Source organism: Ischnura elegans, chromosome 4 (assembly GCF_921293095.1).
Source record: "Ischnura elegans chromosome 4, ioIscEleg1.1, whole genome shotgun sequence".
Taxonomy (NCBI): domain Eukaryota; kingdom Metazoa; phylum Arthropoda; class Insecta; order Odonata; family Coenagrionidae; genus Ischnura; species Ischnura elegans.
Genome location: NC_060249.1, coordinates 51,723,718 through 51,751,370, shown reverse-complemented (window position 1 = coordinate 51,751,370; position 27,653 = coordinate 51,723,718). Strand labels below are relative to the sequence as shown.

The 27,653-nt window shown below is 41.1% G+C and overlaps 1 protein-coding gene and 1 long non-coding RNA gene across 3 annotated transcripts in view; both read right to left on the bottom strand.

Moving 5' to 3' along the window:
- The window catches only part of LOC124157444 (protein patched), a 179,355-nt gene that overhangs the window by 40,104 nt on the left and 111,598 nt on the right, over positions 1–27,653 (bottom strand). The window lies entirely within an intron of this gene.
- LOC124157445 lies at positions 24,056–25,878 on the bottom strand. 2 transcript variants are annotated; one of them, XR_006864602.1, is made up of 3 exons: positions 25,848–25,878; positions 24,545–24,651; positions 24,056–24,448 (listed from the first exon to the last, which is right to left on the bottom strand). It is a non-coding gene; the product is annotated as an uncharacterized LOC124157445 (long non-coding RNA). The 2 variants fall into 2 exon arrangements; XR_006864601.1 differs by lacking the exon at positions 25,848–25,878 and adding an exon at positions 25,747–25,841.

Below are 27,653 nucleotides of genomic sequence, written 5' to 3'. Positions count from 1 at the left end.
AGGTTACCTTCAAAATTCTTAAATTCGGGTATCATGAAAACCAAGATACTAATTATCTACCTAAAGAAAAATTGAAGGGATTTTGAGCATAAAAATTTTCAAAAACTGTAGTGACGGTAAAATGTGGTCCTGTCGATAGCCGCTTGGGAGTGATGCGACGTATGCATTTGGATAGAGAAAAGCGAGATCCCTTTTCATCTCATTAGCTAATTCAATAAATTTATAATGACTATAACTGCAATGTGAAGATCCCGAGTTTTTTCATGAGTTAATATTCGAAGTGAATTTTTCGCGTATTCATCTAAGTCAATAAAATGTCATGAATACCCGGATATAAACACGAAAATCGTGACCGGTAATGGACTTATCACGCGTAACGACGAAAAGCAAAGAAATTATGGGATTTTCAGAGGGGCAGTTGTTATTTCTATTGGTACAATTATTGGTTAAGCGGTAAGTTACGAGGTGAATATTGAAAGGTAGGCGATGGGAGAGAAACGAGGAAACATTGGCGGAAGGCAGGGAACGGGGAAAAGGACGGACGGCCCGTGGAAGTTGGCGGGCGCCAGAGCGGTCCCTCAAGGCTCTGTACCCGGCCCCACTCTCTTCCACCCATCCTCCGCCGACCACCCACCACTGAATCCTCACCCTCCCTGCTTCATCATTACGCTACACCCTCCCCTCCACTCTCACCCCCACCCTACCCCACACACAAAGACACCAGCGGCAAGAGAACTTCCTCCCACTCCCTCCGACACAGACCGCTGCGCTGCGTTGCCACGATGTTCCCCACCACGGTATCTCCACTCCTCCGAGGCAATTACGGCGGAATGTGCGACAAGTGAGAAGCGATAAAAAAGAGCCGGGGAAGGGAAGGAGAGAAAGACATCACATGGATACGGAAGCTCTTGTGCATACAGATATTATGATCCGAGCGAGTGGGGTCCAGAAGTTTCGGAAGACGTCGATTGGCATTGTGGGGTGGGGGTTACATTATGATCGTGTTCCTCTCCGTACTTGATGAGCCGGGTTGGGTACTCCAGAAGGGGAATCACTCGATGTGTGCGTTTGGATGGAGAAAAACGAGATCCCGCCTCACTTCATTAGCTCATTCAATACATTTTAATGACTCTCATTACAATCTAAAGGTCCCGATTATTTACTAATGAGTCGAAGTAAATGTCTCGAGTATTTATTTAAGTCAATAAAAATTCATGAATACCCGGATATTAATACGGAAATTTCAACCCGTAATGAACATATAATGCGTAGCAACGAACACCATAGAAATGATGCTTCTGAGAGAAAGTTTTAATTCAAGGAATTTTTTATTATTTCATTTGAACTAAGCAAGATAAAGGCCCTTCGAAAACGATCAATTACTCAATTATTGGTGTAATTTGGTTATTAGCATTAATAAATTTTAAGCATTTGAACAAAGAAATAAGGGCGTGAAAAAGTACTTCACGTTGGAAATGTGTGACAAGTGAGACAAGTGATAATTGCACTAACATGATATCAAGAGAACGAATCAACGAACTTTACACCTGCATTTTCATAAAAATTATTAAGTAACTAAGGGCACGCCAATATAATTGACTCCCCATTCACCACCAAGTTGAACACTTACGAAATTAATACGCACCGAAGAAAAAACTTACTTACATGAACAATGGCGATAGATATTGGAGATTCTGGGTGCACATAGCGCTAACGTGGAGACTTGATCTTTTGAGTAAAATCTCATTATGATGCAAACTCGCACAATGCATAATATTCGTCAAAGTCGACGAGAGGTCACAGCCCTAAAATAGTAAAAACCTTCGTGCAGGAAATAGGTTTGTTTAAGAACATAAATGATGGGAAAAACTCGGTCGTTACGTCACAAGGACTTTAACAGTTACACCTCCATGACCTACCGGCGCACCGTAAGAGGATTCAGGCGGCACAGAAAGTGTTAGGCATTCCATACATTATTAAACTTGTAGAACCGGATTCGCCATTCATATGGCAATTGAATTACGCAAAGGAACCTTCTAGAGAGATGATATCGGATCGCGTTCTCAGAATCAACTCACCAAGAAGGAAAGGACGTTTTCGAGTGGCCTAAACCTTTATTGCAAGCAATAAGAGATCAGAAATGACCCCTCACGAAATGCACTCCAGATTATAAACAAGTTCATCCTATTTATTTACCCCGCTCTACGCCATGTTGTCACCTAGCCTACGATATGTTCCATGTTTCGTTGAAGCCTGTAGGTCCTCAGGTCGTCTGCATTTTAGGTAAGGTGACTCCATACAAGGAGGCCGAAGAACATGGCGGTCAAACGTTACATCTGTTGCCGTTTCGCGCGCATTTTATTCAGCGGCGCTACTGGGCAACTGTATCTCGTTCATTGTGACTTTCGCTATTCACGGGAAGGGCATTGTTCTCCTTTAGTTAACAATTGTCTCGTTTGCTTTAAATGAGTGGTTTATATGATTTATTGACTAAGTTACGTATCACTGCCATGTATTTCCTCGAGAAAAGTGGATATACCTAGATGACTAATAGCGCCACCAGTGGTATTCATGAAATCTTGAATTTGATGAGCGCGGAGCGACAACAATTCTAAGGGCAGACCTGAGAATCCTCCGTGATTTTAGGTTTCTGGAGTTTTTGACGGTGCGGCGTGAGGCATCTCAAGCCATCTCAACAGTTAACAACGACTCACGGTGGTATCTACGCCGGGAGGGCGTCAAATCTTTCTTGACATTTCCAGTACACCACCTTTCCCCAGGGCAGTAAACGTTAACTGGAACACGACCTTGGAGAGCGACACTCACAATTTCCACGCGAGATGAAATAGTCCTGCGCATTGACAGGTAGGAGACGGCCCACGAGGTTGACTTCCAAAAGGTAAGGAAGAATGGAAAGTGGAGACAGGGGAAGGGCAAAGGGAATACAATGGCCGGGCGACAGGTAGTATGGAAGAACCAGTCGAGGAAGAAGCCAAGAACCCCCGCCGACCTCCACCACCCAGGGGATTCCTGGTAAAAAAAACCGCACGGCCCTAAAGCCCTGTCCCGGCAGGAGGGACCCTGAAGAGCCCACCCCTGAAGGTGCCAAAACTTAATTACCCCTGCTCAGCAAAAAAATAGGTCCACTCCTTAGTTTACCAGCGTTGAACACTCTCTGGCACCGTTTAATCACTGGTCAACATCTCTCGGTTGTAAATTCGAATAGTTTATCCAAGAAATGCACATATAAATAATTACAGCGCTTATCAATTATGACTTAAATTCGGGTAACTCAGAGAGTGTGAAACTTACACCAAGCGATCCAAAGATTTCTATTTCGTTTACATTGCTCGTTTGAAGAACCAACACCTCTCCCGTGGAGTCAACCATCCGCCTTGAAGATTTTAATGGAAACTTTTAATAAGGGAAAGGAGTTGCTATGTTTAATTATACATATATCCAGCAACTCGGTTATTTGAAAAACGTTGCCTTGAAGCCATTATCCTCCTCATTGACCGCAATACAACTCACCGAACTACTATGAGCTTTCAGATGAACTAGAAGTGGCATATTCATTTCTGCGCCTGAGCAATTATCAAAATTGAAAAGAAAACTCACAAGTAAATGCCATAATAATTATGGCAATACACTGGTGCGAACAAACAATGGTGTTTTGGTTCCCAGACAAACAGAGGAAAGACAGCCAAAAGTGTCACCATTAACAGTGCCGCGAAACACAACCCAATGCAAAAAAATACTCAAGATGCCTTCGAGAAAAATCCCAAGTTAAACGGAGGGACGGATGCGTGAAAAGAAACTACACCCAGGAGATATGAAGGCATAAATCAAAACAGCATTAACTATGATAGCTAATTCTTCGTTAAAACTTTCGCGGGTACTCGTCATGTTGAATAAAAACTTCAGGGCTATGTCGCCGCGTCAATTCTTGGGTGGCCCCAACGTTTCCCGATCTATGCTGGTCGCATTCTCAAGCAATGACTGCGAACAGCATCGGTTGGGAAACGTTGGGGCCACCCAAGAATTGACGCGGCGACATAGCCCAAAAGTTTTTATTCAATATGATAGCTAATAATGGAAATTTCAAAAAATCTAAAAATGTGCCACAAAAAGAAAAGGCGATAAAAGGACAAGTATCAACATTTAAAAAATTGAATAAATAAGTATTCCACACTAGAAGATTGGATTTCAGCGTGAAAAAAATTAAACCAAATTCTCAAGTATGCCACTATGGGGAACTAGATTCCACATCCAATTTTTTGCCTCTCTTTTCCACCAGCGAGCAACGGTTTTATTTAGCACGACCCTCCCAAGCGACGCACCTATAAAAATATCTACTCAACTCTTCAAACCTTGGTCATTTGAGGCACCTCGCTAAATTAGCCGGTCTCCTCCGCATCGAAACGGAAAAATATCCCCATTTCCTACGAACGTCTAAGGAAAGAAACCCTCTAACTCACTCACAACCGCCCAGTCACGCTTTAATGACACGACCTGTGGGAAGGGAAGGTTTTCAGGGCTTGAGCGGCGTGTTTGCCCTCCTGGCCTCCAGAGGGCAGGGTGGGGAAGCGGCACACCCACTTGGACGCCCTATCTCGTCGGCTCCACGCATAATTTGACGTAAGCAAAGCAAAAAGGATTGGAATAACGTTTAAAATAGAAAATAAATCATAAAAGACGATTTTTAAAGTGATAAATCCCTAATTTTCACAGAGCATCGGGTCAGTATTGAAAGTACAGTATTTCCAGCACAAATTGAAGGTTTCCATTTTCTTGCCAGACCTACCTCGTATCACTAGATAATTTTAAGCATAAACTGTCTTTTAAAAACTACTCGAACATTAAAAATTATATAAATTCATATTCAAACTCATGTAATGGGGAACATGCCTAATTTCTGAAAACTACCAGAGGTACCTAACTCAAATGTACTCGTCCAAAATTTCACGGATGAATGACGTTTTCCCAATAGAAAACGGATGCTCGCTTAACCATTCTCTAATCATACGTTTCCTCAAAACACAGCACTACCAAAGCAGCAGAACAAGTTATAGAGAACAGTGGCGTAACTAGGAACATGCTTTGGGGTGATGAGGGGGCCTGGGGTGGGGACCCCAACCCCAGGTAACGGGGGTTCCGGGAAAATATTTGAAAAATGACATGCCTCGAAATACATTTGACATTAATTTTGGCACTTAAAAGTTATCTGTAAGGAGATGCTGTTATTGTATGTAAAAACTGGACGATAGTTATTAATATAATTTTTATCTCTCTGAGGCTTTGGGGGGATCTATCCCCTCATCCCCCCATAGTTACGCCACTGATAGAGAGCGAGTTAGACGTTGGTGTAACGCATTTATGGACCCCTAGAGCCTGAATCACACGATCGTTTTATCCGTCATTTCGGAGTGATCACTCGCAAATGATCGTCGCCGGCAATTGTTTTTCACGATCGCGATGAGGATTCCCATCACTATTTTTCATCACTCGTCCGGTCGCTTTTTCCGTCGCTAAAACCGTCACTAAGACCCAATATCAGCCAATCAGAACGTATCCCGTATCGAGCGATTGCAGCGCAACGTTTGGCAATCGTGGGAACGACATAGCTAAACAAACACGCTATATATTTTCGTGATGCGGGTCCTATGGCAACGAGCTGTGATATCGGAAATGATGCGAAAAGCGACGGTGGGAGTGACCGTGTGATTCAGAAAAATGATCACTAGAGCGATCACTTTTCCGGTCGCGAAAGGCGATCGCTCTAGTGATCACTTTTCGCAACGAAAGAAAATGATCGTGTGATTCAGGCTTAACGATTCGTGCGACGTATTTCTACGAAAAAATAAAACCATACCTTTTCCACGGGTTCTCTAAACTTTTGGCGGTGACCCCCCACAGGATTGATGTTCCGAGTGACAACTGGGTGACGGAGTTCATTGCCACACCGAATCCCACACGCGAACCTCCTCGCCTTGATTTTTCCCTTCTGGATGAGTAAATGCAAGAGGAGGCCCAGCGGGCGGTCGGCTAGCAAGAATATGGATCAATATTTACGTCTCAAAAGTGACAGTGGCTCAATTTCTCAATAACCTTAGGGCAGAAACCTAAAAGGTCCTCATTGCATCTTCCTCCGCAGAGCAAGAGCGAGCCCAGGATCAAAAGTAGGAAGGGGGGGGGGGGCAATCTATGATCGTTAAGGCCGTTTTACACGGGGCACGTACTTGCAAAATCTGACGTGTGTACGAAGGCGCAGTCAAAATTGCGTCGGGTAAAGCGGTGAATTGTGAGAACACATGCAAGATTAGCTCCTGTTCTAATTTCGTTCATGCATTCGCGCAATTCCACGCCATTTAACCTGCGCAATTTCGTGCCCCGTATAAAACGGCCTTTAAAGTTGTAACTTTTTAGCACGGGTAAGGTAAATGAAACCAATTTTTTTACGAAAATTACAACAGAATTAGTTTTTATAATCATTTACCTCGAAAAAATTTATTTTTATTTTACGTGCTTTATGCTAATATCATTTTTTTAGGGTTCAGAGAAAAATTGTTCAAAACTTTCGTTTCTATCTAGTCCTGACTTTTCTTACAGAACTTTGCGATTTTTGCTTCTGGGGGGCAGCTATCCTCGCTGGGTACGCCCATGCCGTAGAGGGTGCTTCATAAAGAAGACGCATTACTCCAAGTTCACCTTTCGCGTTTTGTTTCACTTTCCTAACCTGTGACTAGGCCATAACTTTACCTATCGTCTTGTAGAATTTTAGGGTAATATGAGCAGACACTTGTCAATGGTCACCTGTATCCCACACATAAAAAATGTACCTCTCAGGTAAAAAAATATTATATTCATATTTGAAATATTCAAAATATTCATATTTGATTTACAAGTAAATGTTGCAAAGCTTATAGTCTATACGCTCTATAAATTTCACGATGTTAACATATTTCTTATAACTTTCAAAATGAAAGCATGAATTCCAATTACGTATGTCATGAATTGCAAGCATACCAAGAATCCAAGAGTGATAAATATGATATATTCATTAAACGCACATGGTTAATTTCCTTAAGCTTCAATAAATTATTTGTGCCAAGTGTATAAACATCAATATTTAAACAAATATTTTAGTTGTACACAAATACAATACTTAAAAAATATTATGAATGGATTTCAATAGGTTGATGTTGGAAATCTTACACCAAATCCAAGTACGACAAGCTACGCACAATCTGACTAAAGAGACTTCTAGTGAATGTTATCTTTCACGCGAAATTTTGAAGGAAAAACCTTTTATTTGGCGCCACCTCTTCATACACTTCGACTTCTCGAAGCTGGCCTCATTTTAGCAATGACACATTTAAACTATTATTAATATTGTTTCGGCGAAATAAATACCAGCATTAAATAACAGATAAATGAAGGAAAGATGATGGGCTTGTCACTGAGATATGACAATAGTAGGGGGTGGAAGCAGTTAAGCTAGCTGGGATAGTTGGGACACTGTTGAGGGCAGGAGACAGGGGGTCCAGAGTTGTGAGACGAACACAGATAAGTAGTCGGGCTCTGCCTCCGGAATGTAAATACGGAATTCTGGGAAGGTCCTAATGCGATAAGGAGGGCTTCCGAAGGGGATTATTCCATTCTCCAGGAGCTCCGAAAGGTAGGAGAGAGTTTAAGGGACGAAGATGACATTCCAGCTGGCTCCCTTGAACGGAGACAAATCCGTGACGTATGCACTCGTTTCGAACTGGCTTGGGTCGAGAACCCACCACTAAAGGTAACCAAATGTTCCAGAAACGCGTGCTTTATTCCCGTGAAAATTTCAAGACTTTCTACTTTTCATTGATAATAAAGAGCAGATAGAAATTTTGTATTGGTCCCTATACGCTTGTGTTGTCATTTTTCCCCCGCGTTGCCATTTTGTGCACAATACTCGTCGCTGAAGAGGTGATACATATACTCAACGGCATCTGACCCCTCACCAGCTATATAAGCTGGGCCAAATTTTGCCGTGATCGATCGGTCGATAGACATTTTTAGCTTGAAAAATTATACCTATCCAAGCGAAAAAATATTATTCAGTGGAAGATTTTTCACTAATTAAAGTAAAAAATCATGGAAAATTATAATATTCGCTGTACTCGGCAGAAAATTGCCGATGATTCAAATTAGCGGTGTTATTTGTAAGTTTCCCCAGGAAAATAATATTATATACTTTGTCAAAATAAAATCAATCATAACGGATGTAAATCTGGAATATTTTGTCATTATCTGACATGTGGCACTATTTAAAATTTCATGTAATGAGAACTTGGACTAAGCTTCAAGGTTTTTCGAAGGGATTAAAATGTATGGAGTTGAAGAAATTATAGAATTCAAGAGGAAAATCTTACAGAATATCACCAGCTATTGCAAAAACGTCTTTTCAATTGACCAATTAGGAATGAAATGATTGATGAGAGAAAAGTACCGCTTAGCTGTGACAGTCTTACTTCCCTGTTCCCAATACTCGGTGTAAAACAGCATATTTCACAACGGTGTCATTTGTATGCATAGAAAAATTAATGCAAATTTTGATTTGAAAGCAGAAATTTTCGCAAAAATTGCATAAAAATAGAGACAAGTTTTAACAAACGACACTGACGATGACAGGGTGTATCTTCAATCGCTTGGGAGCTAACTTTGTGAAAGTTCCTCGTGGTTAAATAAATACATATAAATATTATATAGATTAAGTGATCAATAAATTAGAGTTAACCATGCCCATGTAATATCTCATCTCACTTAAATTTTTATACCACAAAGCGTTGAACAGCGACTTGGAGGAATGAGTAAGCACATTAGTAGTTACAATTATCACTCGCAAAACTTATAATCATAGTCAAAAATCATAGAAATCTAAAAGAGAATCGTCAATTCTCCATGTAAACCTCAAAACAATCCGTCGACTACACCAAATATAATCCCGTGAAAATAATGCGAAAACGTAAAATATCACATAAGACGAGGTCACATTTTTTCCAAATTATAACTTCTTCCGCATGAGGATACAGCAAATCTTTCCTGATAAAACGCGGACCTGGCGGAAAAGCCTTGCGATTGCCTGAGACAGGCTGGAGGAAAAAAAGAAAGGCAGTCAGCTGTGGATGGCAAAAAAAGGAGGCAAGTAATTCGCGTAAGCAGAGGCTCATATGGCCCAGCAAATGAGATTCCTAATGCCGCTGGAGATGTCATTTCCTGAAGGAGTAATTCCACGCTTGGCTATCATCCAGGTCAAGAATAAGAGTCGCTACATCGGATTTACAAAAAAATTTTCTCGAAGCTCACGTTGAGTGGAAAGTTGAAATTACTGAAACCGTTCGTGAAATATCTTCTTTACGGAACTTTGACCCGTAGAAGCAAATCCTTAAATTTCGCTCTTTATTAAGTTATTTAAAGTCCTAAAAATTTACATTTTCTACACACAAACGGCATCAGTCTCACCTAGCCACCAAATTTTATATACAACATTATGGATGGTCATCGTATTCAAAAGCAAGTGCATACACTACTATGTTAACTGAATGCTAGGTATTTAGGGTCGCCGAATGAGAAAGAGAATATGTATTCCCTTGCCTTTTCCTCACACATTTTCTCAGTATCTCAACCCGTAGGTTGGATGAGATAGGTGATGGTAGAGCTCACCCTGGACTAGGTCACAGGCGCATGAATATAAAATATTCAGAGTAGTAGGGGCAGTTCCTTCTTCTGGACCACCTCGTACTTCGAGGTTTTTTAGCTGAAGGTTTCCAAAGGCTTCTCCTGATTTTTGGAACCCGATACCCCTCGGTCAGTAACCAAGCACTCTACCCACTAAGCTACCACGCTCCCCGAATGAAACAATAAAAACGATTGCAGGTCAAGTATTGATCATTCACTCAAATGTTCAACATATCGAAAATGGGGACCAACATATTGAACTAGGGGACCGTTTACCTCAGTCATCTTCGATGTTTACAGAGTTCCAACTTCATATAACTACACTAATTCCTCAACGTAAGGTATTAATCGGGGATTGATTTTATGATTAAAGGCCACATCTACACACCCTTAACATTTCCAGATGATAGGGTAAGTATGAAGCAAGCAATATGTCACCAGAAAAGACAAATCACTACAGGGTGAGCGGGAGTGATGCTAACAGCCCCCTCGTCACTCGCTAGAGTATGTCCAGGAACTGGGCGTTTTTCGACGCGGGAGGAATCCAGTGGGGCGGATCAAATGGTCGCACGAATCAGTAATGAAACGAGTTGAAGTGGCGTTTTCGCAGCGGTGTGGGACTCCGCGGTCACGGAAGCTCGTGCTCGTAAAAGAACGCGTGCTCGGAATACGTGGCCGGACGAATAAATCCGTCGTGAAGTGAGGATGACGTGCCAAAGGATTTACTTTTACGACATTCGACGTCTGGGACATCCACAGCCCGGAGATCAGGGACCACCTTGGGACCACTGGGCTGGAAGGCGGGGGACAAGTGGTGAACCGTAAGACCGGGCGCACTGGCGGTCGTCCGATCAATCGAAATCGAACTTCCAGGCCTTGACTTACTTCTCATTTACCGATAGACGGTGTAAAGTTTGTTTTACAGTTATAACTATTCATGATCAAATATTCTCAATTAGAGCTTCGGCGTTAAAAATTAATTTTCCGACAAATGAAGATGGGCTTTTTCTGAAACAAACTACAATTTACAATAAAAACGAATTCGAATTACAATTTTCTCGGGTTTTCAACCAGGTGAAGGTAGTTTAAGCCTCACAAGTTTCAAGGGTATGGAATCTGATCATATTTCAGATTTATTAAAGATAAATCATAATTACAATACAGTATAAGCAGAAAAATAACCTATTATGACGAATTAAATTTAAATACTTGATATTACTCCCCTTTAATTGCTAAATAGGTTGAATCATCATTCCCATTAACACTGCGATTGATAGGGAGCTACAAAATATAAAAATATCACCTAGGAGCAAATTAAGAGGTGATGGGAGGCAGTCCAATGTATTCACCTGCTTCTGATATTGTACTTACGTGCTGAAGCAGATTGGTAACGGTAAAAGTAACGTGGATCATGAAACTTGTAATTTTCAAGGTAGGCATCTCTAATTTGATCACTTGCTACGCATCTGCACCCTCGCCTATATACGAGAGAAGTCAAGTCCTCCACATAGAATCCAGGTACGCGCCCGATCTGAATTCTCGCGGTAACCTAACCCTCCTGACTCGGGGTTGAATAATCGAATCCTTCCGGGAAGAAGACGTCTTCGAGGAATGAGACGCCAAAAGAGGGACAGACCATGAAGAAGAAGATACCAAGAGAAGTCGAAAGCCATAGAAGGAAAGCACACCGCCACCACCTCAGGGCCGGTAAGTTATGGAAGCAAAGGAAGACGTGGACGGAGCTTTTTGAGCACCACAAAGCCAGCGAGGAAGAAAAAAAAAAAGATTCTGGCGTGTGTATTTATAAAGAGGCAAGAACTTGGGAGGACCAACCTGAGCGGGCCAAGGTAGGAAGAGGTTCCGGAGGTCGCGGAAGAAAGAGGAAGAAAGGGTGACGGAATGAGAAAGCGAAGGAGACGTTTTTGAGGATGGCCCGGCCGTGTGTAGGTTGGAGTGGGAGTTACAGGGCCGGGGGTGGGGGAAGGAAAGAGGCACGGCTTTGAGAAGTAAAAGGTGGGCAGACAATCTCCGCTCACCCACATGATACGGAAAAAATGACGCATTTTGTAAGGTTGGAAGTTTTCTGCAACATGTAGGAAGTTTTAAACATTCAATTGTTTAAAGAATTTGATAGTATAAATGTGTCTGTCAACGATTAAGAAAAAAATAACCGCAAATTCGGCTTCAGCGGATCAAAAACTTCATAAATAATCGTTTCAGACAAGGATAGAGTTAAAACACTATCGAAAACGTGTTCAGAGGACGGAAAACATTCGGAAATTCGCAAGTTCAAGCTACTATTGCACACTTGGAAGTCGGAGTATTAATATTCCTCATATTCTCCATGATGTGATTTCATCACTTCCGGTTACGGGACGTCATTGTATGTACTGTCGTGTTTACGAAATAGTGTCAGTTACGAATTGTCCGGTCGCGGTTACGAATTGTTGTGGTTACGAACTGTCCGTTAACGAGATGTCGGTTACAAAATAGCCGTTTACGAGTTGAAGTGATACCAGTTTTCTCGGTCTGACGGAGATTACCATCCGAGTTTATCTTTTTCACATCGTATTCCTTCGTGAAATTCGGATCACTCGGTCCATCAGAGGTGCAAGTGGCGACTTTTCTTCAATGCGTGGAGGTGATACCGTATTTTGAGAACGACTGGAGACTTCTCAATTGCAATAGGGTGGTTTCTTATCATTTTTTTATTGCTTTAATCGAAAGATTATTACTCCTGGAGTACGTATATCACGCTTTTAAATTTTTAAATGACAACATCTATTTTTCGCGATTAAATGAAAAGTGAAAAATTTCAAGCGCGCGAAAACGCGACGCTTAAGTATGAATGCCGGGAAATATCTCCGTACGTCGTATTTCTGGTTCCCCCTCCCGCCCGGTGAGGTGACCTTGAGGCGAGGCTTAGCGCTGATACGTCGCAGGATGCTAGCGGATAGCTGAGTACCTTGCTGGATGGTAGCGCTTGGCTTAAAAAAGGTTTATTAATACCTTATCAAACGAAGAAAACTTTCCGAAATTAGCCAGTTTTAATAGGTGATTATTAAGACATGTTTCCCTGAGCTCTGTGGCTCATGCATGCATTGGTAACCTCAGACGATGTATAACTCCTATCCTCTCGTGTAGAAACTAGGTCCCTGTGACGTCATGCGGAGTGGAATCGCATGGGCGCCAATCTGGCCTTTTTCAAATGAGGATAAAATTTGACCCTTGCCATTCGTCTAAACCGGTATTTCAAAAACCAAATAATTTGTGTATTATGAATACACTAATGGTGGGTAACGAATCGCAATCAATACCTTTCATTTTCTTTGATGAAGGAAACTACCCTATTCGGAGCCGGAATGCCGAAAGTGGACCCAAGGCATCTTCACACACGGAATAGAGGTGCCCCTATGAGCCAAGCGGGGAAAATTGGACAGGGAGAAGGAATGGTCCCTTGTCCTTCGCCTCTGACCATTGTGATCCCCACGTGACTTCCCCCCAATCCCTTCCCCGCTGGGTTTGGCTTTTCGAAAAAAGAGTTCGAGGAGGGAGATTTTAACGGCAGACTCCCACCCCGACAACTCGGGTGGTGGCTAGACCTGCTCGTGTGTGGGCGGCGGAGTCATCTTTACTTTCTGGGAGTTTCCTGGGACACCTATAAGCGGAGTGGAGGGATCGGCGCGGATGGACAGGGCCTCGGGCCATTGTAAAGGCAAAAACCTTCCCCGTTCCAAACTCCTGCACGTGCTCTTGGGACCTTACGGCGTGTGCCACGGGAACACATATCACTCTTGCATTTCGGGTCAAGTTATCGTAACACCTACTCATAACAGCTTCGAACCAATTTTAAAATAATTTTATGCATACATGGCATGCTTACCCTTCACTTCTCTCACCAGTGCAATCAATAAACTCCGGGCTACTCAAGGTTTTGCGGGTTTTCCTCACGTCTAGGGCGAATTCCGGACCATAAATAATTTTGGAGAAATAAAAATCGTAAAATATAAAAAATTTCGTTAAGAGTCGTATAAACGTTCCGAGCGCATGTTAACTTTAACTGTCTGCATTTACTGTACGTGGAAGGTCACGGCCTACACGCATTATCTGAACGAACACAAAGGAGTACCACAGATTTTTCCCCACAATTTTATCGTTACTGCCGTGCTCATAATAATTTTACAGGACAAAAGACTCGGAGCTATGATGAAAAGGCATCGAAGAGCAACGAAACTAACAACAAAGGTACCCACTAAGGCATCCGGTCAGTCCAAACACATGACCCCTAGTCTCCCTTCACCATCATTCAATTCAACTTCGACGTCACCCAGAGATAAGGAGTCTTAACGTTTCAATCCATATTCTCTCTCCTCCAATGCACGAGACTTCGACACAGGTGGTCGCGAGGTCCGTTCCCCCACTGAGAGGCGACCTTTCCAAGAACACTCCGTCGGAGGAGGTGCTATTGTCCCGTATGCCACGGTAGGAATTTTGGGCGCAAGACGTCTTCTTCCTTTGACGTACGCATCGGCAGCGGTCAGAGACTAGAAGAGGAAGTGGTGAGGTGAAGAGATACCGATAGCTCGCTGGAGCCTCATCTACATACTACCTCGCAAGCCACCTAAAAGGCGTGTGGCAAGGGGCGCTAGGACACCAGCCATTTACACATAAGCACACCTACTTTCCGTTTCAACTTTAAAGCGATACGAGGTTGAACAGCTGATATGTCACGAGAAAACCATAGATCGAGGACCGGGCATTCATCGACGGAGAGCTTTTTTCGTTACATGTTATACTCTCTAAAAAAAATATTTTAGCAATTTTAGTAAACATTTCTGCGCCGATACTGAAAAAGAGGTCGTTTTTTGACTCGTAAGATATAACTTTCATAACGAACACCTTCACTGTTATCACGTGTAATGCAACGTCATCTTCATTAAATAAGAGTTTATAACTAGTTCAATTGAAAATTATCATTAGTTTGTAAGTAATTTAACAACTACCTTAACTAAGTTATCTCCGAATCCCTTAGGTGTATCAGCACGTAAAAATCCGTCGAAAAGAGAATAACAAATGAAGTAAACGTGGGTTAAAATGTTTACCTCAAAAGAAGTACGCTTATCAAGAATGGGTTTTCAAAAATTGATAAAACTGCTATAGCTTCCGAGGCCGACGCAATAAACCCCTACCGACCCGCTGCGCCGCCTGAAAAGATGAGGGTCCAACAATTCTCTCTCACCATCCCTTCCTTTCACCAGGTGAGCAGAAAATGAGATTGAAAAGACATCCGCGGGACGTATCTGTCAAGTTTCTTTCTGACACCCTTCTCGACCGCCAAGTGAGAGATTTCTTTCTCCGCCAAGTGAGGCCTTTTTGCGGTTTCCTTTGGTTTTCTGAGGTATTTACCGGCAGCCATTTCCTTCGGGCGGGGCCACCGACCACACTGTACCACAAGGAGGAGCGTAGATGAATCAGGCCCGTAATAATTTACTCGGCAACAAGGGAGAGAAATTTAAGGTCGCAATTCCCGGAAACTTAAGCGATAGGTATTTTACGCAAGGGTGGGTGGTTTCCTTTTCTCGACCCAGCCTCTTCTGCTGGGATGCTCATCTGATGCGAAGTTAACGTCATTTAGTTCAAACTGAGGGCATTCACAGCCAAAATCTCTGCCTGACCGTTGATCCTTTCTTGAGCAACGAAATGGAAACGCTAGATTTAATGAAAAGGAGTACTTTGCGAGCTTATATAGAAGAGGTGAAGAGTAATGTGGTTTGAATAATAAAAAAAATAAGGTAATTTTTTTATTTTCGAAATGTAGTGCTTTCGGAGAATGGTGAAAATAAAATGGATCGAACGAGTCAGTAATGAGGAAGTCCGAAGTACCTACTAAGAAGAGTGGGAGAAAAGAGAAGTCTTCTAAAAAGAAGTCTTAAGGAGAAGACGGGAAATTATGAGACATGATGGCCTGATGAAGACAATCGTTGGACACGTAGACGGGAGGAAGGGTAAAGGGCGGCCCCGGTGAGTTACATAGGGCAGATTATAAAGGATGTAAAAGGGAAGAAATACGTCACCGTGAAAAGGCTAGCTGGTAGGAGAGCGGAATAGAAAGTTACGTCAATCCAATCTTAGGACTTAGGGCGATAGTTAATTTAATTTCAAAATTATAGCTTAAATAATAAATGAATAATCTACCACGAAAAAATTTCAAATACGACCGGTTGTGACGTGCGTCCTCTAAAACTCGAACATGAATGAACTCAATAGTCGTCCGGGATTCTTCTTTTCCGGTCCCATCTAAAGGTGTGCCCCGACAAACCCAATGGGCATTTCTTTCTCCCCAAAAGAAATAAGACACCACCATCCTTCGTAGAAACTCGGCGAGGCAATTTGGGCTGTTTTTGTCCAGATACCTTCGCATTTCGTCTTACGTCCGAGAGCCCAAGGTGAGTGACGAGCGGGCTTCAAACATGGCCACGGGTGGTCAGCAAGGAAACATGCCACTGCGGTGAAAACACTGCCCGCACCACAACTTTAGCTTACGCCTGAATCACACGATAATTTAGCTATCCCTTTCGAAGGACAGCTTCAGCGATCGCTCCAATGATGGCGGAAAAACTGACCGTTTCAAGGGCTTGATAACAGAGTTAGAACGCGTGCAAAGAAGAACTGCCAGGTTCGCGAAAGGTCGTTACGATAGTCTTGTTAGCGTAACTGACCTCTTAGATAAACTCGGATACGAATCTCTGTCTAAACTAAAACTCATAGATAAATTAAAGAGCAGTGCCTTTTCTGACGAAGTTGGCCATGTTTTACGAGGGCGAGCATGCTACGGATCATATAGGCAAAATAGAAGAGATGGACTGTAGAACGGACAGAATCGGAAAGCATTTTTTTCCAAGATCAATAAGAGATTATAACGGCAGCGTTGGAACTTATAAGTAGATTGGATGACTTTTAGTGAAGACTACTAACTTATGTATAATTCAATGCATGTTTCGGAATTTTATTATTATTTTTAACCGCATGTGGTAGTGTAATTTGTTAGTTGGCGTGACGTTTTTTTGGACCGTGTGGTGTGCATTTGGTAGTCCAATTGCATACTGCATGCATCTACTAAGCTACTTCAATAAATATTACGACAAACACATTTTAGTCCAGAAAATGGGTGTTGAACTGACAAATTTTATGCGAAATTAATTAGAAATAAAAGATTTTGAAATTCCAGGTTGGGGAAAAAATTCATGAATAATTCATGCATAATTCGAGGGGTTAAAAATTCACGCATTATTCCCGATTCTTTCGGTTACCGTACACTATGCTATCTTCCCCACTTGGAAGCCAGGATCATAAAAGCCTGAGTGATGAGATGATTGCAAAAGTTTTACTATGTATTTAAATTAGAGAGCCACAAATCAAAAGTCATTAAAACATTTACGTAAGCATGCACCTGATTGATTTGTACTCTTCTTCAATATTTATAGAATATTACTTAATGGGTGCGAAGCATTGACGTTAGACGCTTCGTCAAACCATTCTTTAAATTGTTTTTGACTTATGATAATGATGAGAATAATGAAATATATTAAAAATACAATAAAATAAAATCGATAGGTTTGTAGGTCTCTTAAAATAGTATACCGAAAAATATACCTACCAATAAAATATATATGATTAATGTACCTAAATTTATACAAAAATGAGTCAAAAAATATAACATTTGACAAATTTAGGCGGTATACGCGAAGAGCGAGATATGGAGCGACTTTCCCGGTTTTTCCGGTCGCTGGTCATCCTCAAAACCAAACGTAGCTTCGACAGAATAACCACGATGGCAAAAGAGGTTCACGGGCCAAACGTAAAAGATATGTCACTGACTTCCCAGAGAGGGCGCGATATCCCCTTACTGTCCCGAAACACAGGGACGGGGAAGTAGTGAAAAGACAGCGGGAAACGTGATATCGAGGCACCATAAAAAAAACCCTCACGCCATCTCTCTCTCTCTCTTTCTCCAGCCAGACCTCGTTCGGACGTCTTTGATTTCCCTACCCTTTGCCACGAATGAGAGATTAAAACCTCGGACATGTATGCTGCCGATACGGGGCTATATTTTATCTTCTAAATGGATCGAGGAGGAGAAAAAAATGAAGACGGCATTGCGGGCGGGAGAGGGAGGGGAGAGGAGAGAGAAAGAAGACGAACGCCACCCGCGTCGGTCGTAAAAGCATCGCTTTCCCAGTGCATGCCCACACGCGGGCAGCACCTATCGGCCAGCACAACTTGCACGAGTGTCTCGGGTCACTGAAAAGGAATCTGCCTCCTGTCAGACCTCTTCAAATCAATTTTTTCAACGCAAAAGTGAATTATTATCATCCAAGTATTCTACCGATTAAGGTAGATTTCCATGGAGTACTTATGAAGCATTCTGGCAGCCACCCCTTCCTTCATGTACTTCCCTCTTCAATTCACAATAAGGGCTGTGAATGTGTCAGTCTAAAGTGAAAGGCCTGTGCAGAGTGAACTAGCACTTAAAATACCTACTCACGTAATAACATAAAGAAAAGAATATTTAGGAAACCAAAACGTATTCCCATAAACAGTTCCCTACGTTCACATGCTGCACGTTTTATTATTCAAAACAACAATTTTCCAAGGCTAAACTTGGGGAAGGGGTATCGTCATTTCATTGAAATACGTTTAGATTGGTGATGGAAAAGTCTAACTTCGTATTACGCCAATTGGTCTCATCAAACCCATCACGTGATCTCGGTTCTTGGCATAGAAATCTCGGTCCTTTGAAACTGAAAATCTCCCTCGTTTATGTTTGCCGGCCTCGGTGGCGGTGGGTACAAGTCCTCGCCTACCAAACCGAAAGGTCGCGGGTTCGAGTCCCGCCCCCTATATGGGTGTTTTTGGTGTGCATTTTAATATTGGAGACCCCTATGTAAAAGCCATTATGTGCTGTTCACTGGGGAAGATAGAAATAAATAAAAATGTACCCACCCACCTCCTTGTAGACACCTAAAAAATATTGTTCACCTTGCTCAATCTCTCCCAACTCTCCCAGGCACTTACAACGCCCAGACCGACCACGACATTACATTTTTTCCACGCACAGGCACAAGCACTCTTGGGCGGCCCTGAGAGAGGGAGAGAGAGATGTAGAGAGAGAGAGAGGGGGTACCCTTCCGAGCGTTAATGATTCGTTTCGAGAGAGAAAGAAGAGAAAAAAAATCTGAAGGCATATCAGCGCGCTCGCAGACAAAAGGAAGCACCTGCCGGACTTCAAAAGGCGCCGACCAATCTCCCTCCCCCCATCCCTCCTCACCAAATATTCTTAATATCCTTCCGCACGCACGAAGCGGCGTCCAGGGCGATTGCCGCCCCGTGAAACGAACGCCATGCAAAGGAGGACAACCACGATTTCGAGGGCCTCGGAAGTCGGAAAAGATGGCGCTGAACCTGTAGGCCCGAGTTCGAATACCGATAGTAACATGGATATTTAAGATAGAGACCGATTCCTGCATATACTTTGAGCAGGGCACTTCAAATCCAGCATTTCGCTTGATGGGCGGGACCTTGAGAAGATAAATCACAATCGCTCGACCCGTCTTTTTTTCTTAAGAGGCCGAATGATATTAAAGCCAATTTCGATTTTTTTTGGAATAGGCGACCGCAAACATTTTCCGGTCTCTCAAATTAAAAAAATCTGCGTTAGCACTTTCTTGGACGCTAAATTTTTATGCATAAGATGAAGACAAATTTTGACACAGATCGACCCAACATACCCTGATAATTTCAACGTGATAACGCGACTTTTCGAAGAGTAATACATAACCAAATAGGCTGTAACGAGTCGAAGGGTTCATGGGCGTTTTTTGGCCATCCACTCTCACGAGGTATCTATTGTCCACTGCGAAGTTAACAATTCAACAGTCATAATATGGAACCTAAAACAAATCTGGCTGAGAAGGGAAGAATTCCATTAAAGAAACTATTCCTAAATTAAAGGTAACCATAGGGATTTTCGGACCACCATCTGCGACTGAATTAATAGTCGGTAGTCGTGTACAAGAGTATAATCCTGTAGAAGGTAACCGACAGTTAATTTTAAGTTCGAAAATGATAAGAAGAATTCGTTTACTTCCACTTGACTTCGTTGAATATGAACGGTGGCTCATTCCACACATAGTTGAGTCTGATACCAATGAACTAATTTTAAGTTCATTTGCGCGAAGAGAGGGGGAGGTAATTAGAGTGGGCAGGTATACAATATTATTATTAACCATGAGCACTGAAAAGGTCTCCGGCAGGGAGAGAAACGTGGGCTATTAAAATCTAGACGCGAGAAAACCTAATAAGAACTTTAACACACCGAGATCATCCACGCAAGTAACAACCCGCAGTCTTGACTGTGTGGAGAGGGCCACTCTTACGAGTGGTCGGACGCGGAAGAAAGCCGGGAGCACGCACGAGGAATATTTCGTACAGGGAAAGAAGAGCCGACGGAGAAGCTAAGCTAAAGAGGCCCATTACGGCCGCGCATGAAGTGGGTATAACGGTGGCTCATTCGGTGAATGAGCATAAAAAAGCTCAGAGTCTCTTTTATATTTTTCCCCACTCCCAGTCCTTTGGGATGACTCTGTGAGATGGCGGGAGGAATGGGGGAAGAACTTCTCGGTGACGACGGAGCGCAGCTAATCCACGCAAAACGCAACAATGGATGAGGTAACGGCATACCCATCAACCCCTTCGCCGCCGACAGAGAGCAGCAGGGCTATTCAGTAACTGTTTACGCGGTCGCGAAGACGAAAGATTTCGTGACGGGATCGCGAAAATCACATTGTTGCTATTCTGTAAGCCATTTCGAACATTCCGCCACGTAAGTTTCGTGCTTCAGTTTACGCGACGAGAGTTGTCAACGAAAACTCAGTTTCCGCCGCGTAAACAGCAGACCGCGATAGACGACGGGGCCACATGCCGTTAATATATGTCAAGTATTTGCTTTGCCATGTAAACAGCGGTGTTCATTGTAGTTGTGGACGTAATTTCATTTCGTGCAAGTAATATTTTTGCATATTTAACTGTTAATTTCATGAATTTTAAATTATTCTTGTCTTGTATATGCTTCTCATATTCTCTTTTCGGAATACATACCTATTGGAGTTGGAGGTGTTGTTATCTGTCATTGAGGAAATGTTTTATATTTTTCATATTTATCGTTATCGCCCGCTTAATTGAATATCTCAATAGTACTCTATTTATTTTCAACCGTTTATCAAAGTGAATACTTAAGTTGAAATGTGTCGTCGCATCTTGTTTTTAAGGCGTGTTTACAAGACATTTTCCCGTCGTCTGTTTCACTATGAGTGTAGATGATGTATGAGCGTAGATATTTTAAATGCTTTGTTCTACTTTTCCCCGGGACGGTTACAAAGTTAGGAAGATATTTGCTGGTTAAGAGGAAACGTATGTGTTCCATTCATGAATTTGCTGCTGCGAGTCACCTTTGTAGCGTTAGTCAGTGCTTTCCCACTTCGGAATGCAGTGTTACTCTATGAATACTAGTGTATATGCAAAAGGAGTATGTAGCGGGATTCAAGAACTTAGGATAAAGTACAAATGCTACTTTCAATATCCACTAAGAAGGTAAACAACTCGTAGTATGATCATAAGATTATTTTGTTTCTTCTGGTTTGAAAGGGCTCATGTTCAACATCAATGCTAAAATAACATGAATGAATACTGCGCTCTACAGTCTGTATATACAGTTGTATAAGATATTTTTGGATGATGAAGTTGGAGGGACATAACTAGCAGAAAGACAGCTCCTCTGCTGATCAATATTTTTACTCAGACTGGCGATGTATAAATATTCACAATTATTGCCGTATAGTGGATGTATATTTTTTTTCTCTACGTTGTGATGGCTATTGTTTTAACTAATCAAATACAAGATATTGACACTGAAAGGATATAACTGATAGGTGAATCGATTTTGTGTGTTTATATTAGGTCCTTTTCGCAAATGAAATGTGCAGCTGCTGTGGCTGGAGGTTACCATGTCTAAACTGCGGATAGGTAGATACTTGTATGACAGATAGACGTTTGTGGGCATGTTATTTATGTACATAGCATAGTGGGTACAAGTTAAATTATTTTACCAAGTAGTCATCATTGAGTATACTACTGTTTTCAGTGTCATCTGTCTTGTGACAAAATAGGACTGTAAGTATTTCTTGATATAAGAGATTTGTTTTGTTCAAAATGGTTAGTATATACATTGGGGTCGACATTGTCGTTTTTGTGATATCTATCATACAGGATGTTTCCTTTCGATTATGCCTATGAGTCCATGGCATGGCTATGATTATTATGGAAGAGAGAGCGAGAGTATTTATTCAATGGCCATTAGTGTGATGGTCCCTATTAAAGAATTGAGGCAAGTCAATCATCTTATTTATGTTGATTGTGGATAGTGGTGAGAGGATATTGTCTGAGAGCCAGATACCTGTTTGTGCCTGCTGCAGTATCATGATTGTATGAAGGAATTGACTCCCACATTCTAGCCACTCAGAACCCTAGCTAAGGGATTTATACTTTTATGTGAAATGACTCATTGTAAATCTATGAAATAAGACAGCCAATTACTTGTTAATGTGCTATAGATATATATTGTTCCGTATAACATTTTGAGACCATTTATTGTTTCTGAGATTACAATTTTAATGTTCTCATAAGGTGAGGTGAGGCTAACCTATTTTCATTTGAATGTGTATCGTTAATTTATGTAACGATCGAATCTGATTGAAAATTATTGGTGTGAGAGCCCTAGAAATACTTAGGAGGAGGAGAGAGATGTAAGAGACAGTCTTGTGTGAGGGAACCAATGAATGTATATGACCCTTTTGTATTAACATAGAAGTATTTCAGGGAAAATATTGGATAAAGATTTAGCTTGGAAGCTAATAAATATTTTATGTCCCCACATGATTCCAGCTCAAAGAGCTCTAGTAGTATGAATGCATTTGAAGGTATATTACTAAACCACATCAACCACTATCCCTATATAAGTTAGTGAAAATTGTACATGGAATACCTACCTAAATCTAGATATATTGTGCACTGCAATTTTATGGGCATGGCAGCTACTGGTAGTGACAATAATTTGGGACTTGGCCATCCCTCTGTAAGCAGAGAAGTTGAGGAGGTTACAGAAGCATAGAATTCTCCTCCCATATTGACCAAAGATATATAATTCCCATCAATAGAAAATGAGCAGAGTATAGTAATATAAAATTAAGCATGAATTGCTGCTGATGTAGATGCCCATGAATTTTTAGAACAAATTGTGATGAGCCCATTACTGTTTACATAGCATTTTCCAACAAATTTATACTGTTGGAGAATAATCAAACCAACATTGTAATTTATTTTAATAATTTATCATGGATTAGACCTTGACTCTGAAAATTATTCTCGTGAGTGTTTCTAAATCATCATTACCTTACATGCCAGTCCTTCTCAAATTAATTGGTGATAGTTGAAGTATTCCTACAAATAGGCCTAACACAGTTATTAGGTATTTATGCATTCACAATAAAGGATCCAGTTCCTTTCGTTAAATTTCCCGCATTATAATATGGCATGATGTAAGTAACCGATTAATGGAGATGTTGCTCTGGTTGTTCATCAACTTTACCTAGGCTGTTTCCATTAGTATGGGATCAGAAACGTAGCATTGATAAGAATTTGGTGATAATGCCACTCTTCTATTCATATTACAAGCTTTTACCAAATTACAGCTCCCCACCCCCTGTAATTTAATGATTCATATTCGCTATATCATGAAACCCATTCTACATCCACAGCTTATGTCTCTTGTAACTACTCTCGTTCCATATGCTATGAAAACCCACTCAGAAGCATATTAATAACATGCTTGTGAAACAAACTCTTAAACAATTTGAAACGTGATGGTAACTGATACCACCTCCAGAACAGCGGTTGCATTTCGTTATTCTTTATAGTTACTAAATAATTACAGGTAAGCTCAAAGGAAATAAAGTAAGAGAGTATCATTTCTAAGTCATTCCTATTTTATTTAACAGTAATTTGCAAGCATCAATTTTTCCAGATTATCAATTATGTCGATACATATATGGAATCAATCAGCCATGCATAGGGAAATGAAATGTACTTGGGAGAGTGGATATCAGTGTTCGTTGTTTGGTATAAATTTGGAAAAATTATCATCTGGTTCATAATTTAGCATACATTATATGATATTAATAATATATTGGAAGTAATGACCTTGAGTTTTTAAAAGTAAACTCCTTGCATCGAAAAGAAAGAATAATTTTTATATCATATCTGTATCCTTGAGCATCGAATATATTAAAAACAGTGTAATGAATGATAGGTGGCTTAGGTAACCCACACCACCACTGGCCCCAGGCTGGAATACTATGTGGCAGGCCAAGTACCCCTGAAACTTATTAAACTGAGGCCCATAAGCAAATTATGAAGTCTATTGAGAGGTGCATGGGGGTTCTTAACTCTAGGTTCAGATGATTGCTGAGACATTGAGTGCTGGAGTGTACACCAATGAAATCAGGATTGATAGTTAATTCTTGTGTTGTACTTCATAATATGTGTGTAGGGGCTGGTTTTCCCTTCCCAGACGAGGCTGATTATTATGGAGATCCCAGCTCTTGCGGAGTCCCTAATTCTTGGAAGAGGTATATTAAACAAGGCCAGAACTATTAGACAAGTGATTATTACCAGATTACCTAATGCATTGGTAAATTACCAATTGATACACTACCATTGCTTTTGTTGGTGGTCAAACTACGGTTTTCCACCTTAAAATTAATCATGGGATCCCTCATAGAAGGGATACCCTGTAGTTGCCTCCATCCTCATCAGAATGGTCTAAAATGAGAAAAAAAAAATTAAGAATGGGTCATGTTTCATCCATTACTTTTTCATGCATTTTTCTGTTACTTGCATAAGACATATAATTTCTTTCACTAGGTAGAAATTTCCCTTAACAATTATCACTGCTTGGGTCTCTTAACCTTGTTGATTGTGAGGAACTTCAGGGTAAAAGTAGAACAGTCATCACTATAGCTCAGTTTATATCAATTGCCACCCATTCAGGCTGTGCTTCCTTTTTCTTAGGAACGGTAGTAAGAAAGTGATATTTTTAGGTGTGCTGATGACTTTAGATGCTGCAAATTTGCTACCTATATAATATTATAGCGTGATTGATTTTTAAGAATCCAAAATTATGAGGTATAAACTCCTTCACTTGACTTTGTACATAATTTAAAAATTCCCAAGGTATCTCTTAAATTGAAACCACTACAAAATGAAAAATTTGAATTTATTCAATAAAAATATGAACTTAATGTCACTTCCATTCTAAAAAGTTAGGTGTACTTATATACGTTAGCGACAAATGTTGAGACGCATTTCGTCAGTACCATAACTCTTAAATGTTAATGCCAGGATACAAATTGTGAACATTGAAGTCAGGGTTGCAACGTAACGATAGGCAGTCCGTTGTAAATAGATTCTTATTTTTATCTATTTTGAGGGGTTTAGTTCTTCACCTTATTTTCCGTCTTCTTAGCACCCTGTTACCAGCTCTTATCCCGTAAAGTTATCCTTTCTTATCTACAGTCTTCCAATAATTAAGCAAACTATTCTTAGGACATCGCTTGCGGTTGATAATAATTTTCAAAACATTTTACCACACTCATGAGGACTGTTTACATTACTATTTTCATTGCCTATAACTAGTTATCCGGCCAATTCTGCGATAAACGATATGACGAAACTGACTACTTCAATTCAAATACTTGTATTATCATTAAAATGGGTCCATCAAAGCAAAGGCATACCTAAAATCTGGCATAAGCAAATGCATAATAACGCCAAATTCCTCTCATTTACAAGTTCTTATCCCAATATCTCACTGTAATCTTAGGTGGCTAATCGCATACATATTTCCAACGCACTCACCTTCAACATTAATATACACGTTGAGCTCTCACTTATATTTAAAAGTGTACAACATAGTTTTCATTAATCAACGTTATAATTCATAATAGCATTGCACTTACCAGCTGAATCTCGCTCTATTTTTGTTTGTCGAGGACAATTGCATGCCGATTTTCTCTGATTGGCTCGCAGTGACGTATTGCAGGAAACTTCGGGTATCTTCGACTTCCCCACTACCGCGGAGGGGAAGGCACGAAAATGTTTTCGTGAAGCCTACTGAATAGCAAATTACGCGTCTTCGAATGTTTACGCGGCGTAACCACGTAAACGGAATCTTTCGTCTTCGCGACCGCGTAAAGAGTTACTGAATAGCCCTGCAGGACAGCTTCATCTGTAGATTTCGGATCGTCGACTCCGCGCAAAGTTCAATTAAAGCCCATTTTCAGGCGAGGACCCGAGAAAATTCCTTCTCGATTCAAGAAAGAGCGTCAGGGGCACGCACAATGGAGACGGAAGCTTCTCTTTTTATCCTTACTATTCGATACCTCCCCCTCCCAAACTCATTTCCTTCTATATTGTGCCCTTTAATTTTCCGGGAAGAGTATATCGATTAACCTCGAGCGGTCAGCGAAAATGTAAGGGCCTCTACAAGGATTCAATGAACGGTGCGAAACACATACTTTCGACACACATAGATGGCAACCTTACTGCAACAAGGCAAATTCCTAACGAATGTCCCCAAAAACTAATGCACAGATTAATATTTCAGCACAGGAAGAACATCATAGAATACGTTCAATTGTGTTAGTCTCAACTATGAGGAAGTTAATACTCGAAAATGAAAAGGAGACTTCGTTGATTTCCTTTGATTCATTTGGTCCGTACGACATGTTTCGAACCATAGAGGTCATTACCAAGTACAGGTACTTGGTATCTGTTACCTTGTACCTGGTACCTTGGTACTTGGTAACAGTACTTGATAATGACCTCTATGGTTCGAAACATGTCGTACGGACGAAATAAATCAGTGGAAATCAACGAAGTTTCCTTTTCATTTTCGAACATCATAGAAATTTAGACATGGAACAAATCTGATTTAGTATGGAAGCATCCCCATTAAAAACCAATGATATATAGCGAAGTAAAAGTAGCAGTTGAGTTGTTGTAGTAGTAGCAATGAGTAAAGTTCATGGTGGACCAAGTTGGCTCAGCAAGGAAGGTAACAACAACGCCCACTTCGCCGCTCGAACGCATCAACGCATTGCGCGTCCAATCAAAATTTTACATGTTTTTGCCGCGTTCCTGGAGTTTTTCACCTGCATCAACACCTACAAGATACCGTGCAAGCTACCACCAGGGTGTGTGGCACAAGGTGATTCCACACCATAGCCTAAACCAGTAACGCGCTCGCTTTCCGTACACAGCACACAGGACAACGACACACACTCAGACCAGAAGCTAGGAGAGTGCTAAGGACACGAACAAGCTACCATACAAATAAAACTACTGGTTAATAATAGAATGACGAAAATTTAGAGGGGTAAATGATTCATGCATCAGATATAACATTCATTAGAGCTCATAAATTCATGCTGATAGTTTAATACTCATAAATATAATAATTTATTCACCATACATGGAGAGCGTATTTCACCTAGTACCAATCAAACTATCCTACAGCTTTTTTCCCCTGGCATTTCCAAATGCTTTCCAATTGATTACAAATCCAATGTTAAGGTTCTTCTAGACCGTTTTATATTTAATGCATATAAATAAATAAATAAATCCAGATCCGATTTTTAATTCCCTGACCTTTCCTCGACTACACTGACCGGTATGAACCATGCAAACACTAGATCCAAGATATTTTCCGGAAGAAAGAAGGGACGGGGGTGGTTCCTTTTTACAGCGAGGCGCCCCACCCTCGC